Source organism: Dasypus novemcinctus, chromosome 11 (genome assembly GCF_030445035.2).
Source record: "Dasypus novemcinctus isolate mDasNov1 chromosome 11, mDasNov1.1.hap2, whole genome shotgun sequence".
NCBI classification, from domain to species: domain Eukaryota; kingdom Metazoa; phylum Chordata; class Mammalia; order Cingulata; family Dasypodidae; genus Dasypus; species Dasypus novemcinctus.
In genome coordinates, this window is record NC_080683.1 from 88980381 (window position 1) to 88984429 (window position 4049).

Below are 4049 nucleotides of genomic sequence, written 5' to 3' on the forward strand. Positions count from 1 at the left end.
AAGAATCTGACTGCATGGAATACTGAGAAGAGAAGGCTCAACTCTAATGGGCAGGAGAGGGTGGGAATGGGGAACTCTCCTGAATCATGGTCACAAAGAGGAATGTGCTCTTAACATCCTATAATTTGTGGAGTCCAGGGGACAAGGGATATATAAGTCTTCTTGTTCAAAGAGCAGGAAAAAAGTGACAGTAAGGGCACTGAAGTATAAAGATTTTCCCTTTATTCTACACTTTATCTTAACATCATGGTGTTTTTAAAATTTATTTATTTGGAGAATGGATGTAGCGCAATGATTGAGTGCCTGCTTCCCATGTACAAGGTCCTGGGTTCAATTCTTGGTTCCTCCTAAATTTTTAAAAAAAATTTACTTAATGTCATCGCAAGTGGGAAAAAAAACTACAATTTTAAATTCTCAGCATGAATTTTACGATTCATCTTCATATTGTGGGTTATCAGTTTTAAATGCAAATAAAAGAGCATTTAACTTGGATGCAGAATCTTTGAAATTACATAATACATATTTTGTAACTCACACATACATATGTATTTGGACTCTTTGGGTTGTAACTGACCATAACACAACATAAAATTTCCACCCAGAACCCATGGAAGAACTGAGCAACCAAGGTTCAGAGAAGCAGCTGGTCCTCAAAAGGAGCAGGAACCAAGGATTTTGATGCTACCAGCATATAATCTCTCTCCTCTCTAACATTCTGTATGTCAGAACTATCATTTCTAGTTTTCTCCACAGGGAGTTGAATATAGGGCACTAATAGCACAAGAGACTTTCCATATTATATCTTTCATCAACATAAGGCTGGCCCTCTGTATTAGTCAGGGTTCTTTTGGGAAACAGGATCAACAGAAGATATCTATAAATAGTATGAGATTTATTAGATTCTCCCACATAACTGTGGGAATGCACAAGTCCAGGTTTCACAGGGAGGCTGCAAACTAGGGTTCTGATGAAAGTCCAGAGAAAGTCCTTGATGAGTTTCTGGGAGACCTTGGCTGTCCAAAGATGAGCTGGGAAATTCTCTCTGAATGCTAAGATCACTTCCCACGTTAAGGCATTCAACTGATTGGATAAAGCTTCACTGATTGCCAATGACAATCTCTCTGGCCTATGTAGATGTAATCACCCATCTATGCAGTAAACTCACTGATAACTAAAGTCCATAAATATCTTTAAATTACAATTAGCTCAGTGCTTGCTTGGCCAAACAACTGGGCAAAACTACCTGACCAAGTTGACACATTAGCCGAACCATCACAGTTTATCTCTTGTCAACTCAGCAACCATACAAATTAACTTAAACCATACTTAGTCTCTAAGTAAAAACAATAACAGACATGCATATATATATTTATACATATAAATCTAACAATGTTTAACTCTCCTGCATACAACCAGAAATGCATTCATTCCCTACGGAATAAGGTGTAAGTCCTTGGGTAATAGTCACTCTTAAACTTGAAATCCTCAAATACTATGACATGAATCTAGTACAACTTGTCATATGATAAGGGAAAAGGTTGGAGAAGAAAACAAATTTATTTTATATACATATAAAATCATAACAAAACAAAGAAGAAGGATTCATGACCATTACATTCCTCATTTCTATAACTGGTCATGTGGTCAAAGTTCATATTTATCACTACCTTCTTTCTCTATCCATTCCATGTTCCTGTTACCCTCAGCAAGCACATCAGCTGGCTGTGGTTCCTTGCCTGGTGCAGTGACCCAAACTTTCATTCCTGAAGATTCCAGGCCATGGTTAGTCCTGCATGTATTGGGTTGTTGCAATTTTCCATTAACTTTAATCACAGGACATGGCACTACTAGGAGATGCCCTAGAGTCTCCTGTATTCCAGGCAAATTCTTCTTTACCCCCCTTATGTAGATGCAGTCCTATTTTCCCTTGATAATCAGGATCAATCATCCCAGCCACTTACAGTAATTTCCTTCTTTGCCTGTTGACTCAGAGGTAAGAGGAGCCCAAAGTGGCCAGGTAGCAATTTTACCTTCCAGTTCAATGGAATCATTGTCGTATTACCTGGTGGCAGCACTCCTCCTTTGGAACTAAGACCTGTAGACCAGTAGAGCTTTAGGTCACAGGGACAGGAAGCAAAAATTTTCCTAATGGATCACTAGGAGTAATAGTGAGTGGTGCCACTCCTGTTTCCACCCCTTGATTCCTGGACCCAGGAGTCCTTGGAGAAATAGCACCATGAGTGGATACTGATTTAGAGCATACACAACCTCCTGGAGACACATTGCCCCAGCTCTGCAAGGTATTGCCACCTAGTTGGCACCATAATTGAGTCTTCAGAAGGCCATTCCACCATTCTATCAATCAAGCTGCTTCAGGATGATGGGGAACATGGTAAGACTGGTGAATTCCATGGGCATGTGCCCATTCCCACACATCATTTGCTGTGAAATGGATTCTTCAATCAGAAGCAATACTATGTGGAATGCCATGCAGTAGAAAAGACATTTAGTATGTCCATGGGTGGTAGTTTTGGAAGAAGCATTGCATACAGGAATTGCAAACCTTTATCTAGAGAATGTGTCTATTCCAGTTAAAACAAACTGCTGACCCTTCCGTGATGGAAGAGGACCAATGTAATCAACCTGCCACTAGACAACAGGCTGATCACCTTGGGGAATGGTGCCATATCGGGGGCTGAGCGTGGGTCTCTGCTGCTGGCAGATTGGGAACTCAGCAGTGGTTGTAGCCAAGTCAGCCTTGGTGAGGTGAAGCCCATGTTGCTGAGCCCATGCATAACCTCCATCCCTACCTCCATGGTGACTTTGTTTATGAGCCTGTTGGGAAATGACAGGAATAGCTGGGGAAAAAGGTTGAGTGATAGCCACAGAAAGAGTCATCTTATCCACTTGATTATTAATATCTTCCTCTGCTAAAGTCATTCTCTGGTGAGCACTCACATGGGGCACATATTTTCATATTTTTTGCCCACTCAGGTCTATCCACATTGTCTTCCCCAGACCTCTTTGTCACCAATTTTCCAATCATGTTCCTTCTAAGATCCTGAGCATTCAGCTAAACCATTGACAAAATGAACAACCAGGTATACTGCTCAAAGTTCTGCCCACTAGGAGGATTTGTTCTCACCACCATGCTTCAGGGATGTCCCAGAAAAAGGCTGCAGAGCTGCAACTGCCCACTTTCAGGTGGTACCTGTATATCATGCAGAACCATCTGTAAACCAGGCCCAAGTTTTCTCTTCCTCAGTCAACTGATTGTAAGGGACTTCCCAAGAGGCCAAAGCTATGGGCTGGAAAGAGAAGGTAATTGGGTACAATTACCTGGCTGAGTTGGCACATTAGCCTAACAATTACCTGGCTAAGTTGACATATTAGCTGCTTCAGGATGATGGGGAACATGATAAGACCAGTGAATTCCATGGGCATGTGGCCATTCCCACACATCATTTGCAGTGAAATGGGTTCCTGTCACAGTTTCACTCCAAAATAATCCCATGGAAAAACTTTACTCAGACCAGCATGAATCAGATATATTCCGAGGCCAATCACCTGGGTTCAAGGGGTGGGGTCAGGTAAGAATATGTCATGTCCTAGGGTAGCCATCTGGATGAGGTAGTGGTAGAGACAGTGGCATATCCTGGGAAAAATAAGAGCGATTGCTGGTAAGACAGTGCCTGAGATGTTCATCAATTCAAATTGACCTTGAATTTGGAGTATTTTTCCCCTTTTAGTTCAAAATACATGTACTATTATGATTCTTGCACACATCAACTTACAGTGCAGTTGTTAGAGGCAAAGGGACATGTTTTCCATTGTCATTTCAAACCTTTCACTCTTTTTTCACTTTGAAATTACCACCTTATAGCAATAAGGCTTATAGCTCACTTTCTTTAAGAACAGAAATTTGGCAGCCCTGATTGACACTGGCAATTTTCAATAGGAAAACTCTCTTGCAGTATTGGCCATGAAAATTATAAGCAAGAAAGTAAAGAATTTTGTAGACCTCATTAAATATTCTGGATACTGGTGGT